General features: G+C 30.7%; 1 long non-coding RNA gene across 1 annotated transcript in view; it reads left to right on the top strand.

The window, feature by feature from the left end:
* The window catches only part of LOC119590553, an 89,034-nt gene that overhangs the window by 47,711 nt on the left and 41,036 nt on the right, over positions 1-287 (top strand). The window lies entirely within an intron of this gene.

Raw genomic sequence — 287 nt, 5'->3', positions numbered from 1 at the left:
TGTCTACGTCAAACTTTGCACACATGATTTTCGAGAAAAAAAAAATCTTTACCTAAGATAAGAATATTTCAGAAAATAAAAATCGATTTTAATGTCAGTCTAGAATTAGCAGTAAATAACAAAAAAGTCAATTAGTCCTCAAGATTAAGTTTTATTAATCCTTAATGGGGAAGAAAGCTTACAAAAACAAGTCTGAGAGCTTTCATATCTTCTCTTGTAAACACTCATAAATTGCGGGGCACATTTGTGAATTCGATACAATTGCCTGATACAATAGCAAGAAAAGG

Source organism: Penaeus monodon, chromosome 27, assembly GCF_015228065.2.
Source record: "Penaeus monodon isolate SGIC_2016 chromosome 27, NSTDA_Pmon_1, whole genome shotgun sequence".
Taxonomy (NCBI): domain Eukaryota; kingdom Metazoa; phylum Arthropoda; class Malacostraca; order Decapoda; family Penaeidae; genus Penaeus; species Penaeus monodon.
This window is presented reverse-complemented; position numbering and strand designations above follow the sequence as displayed.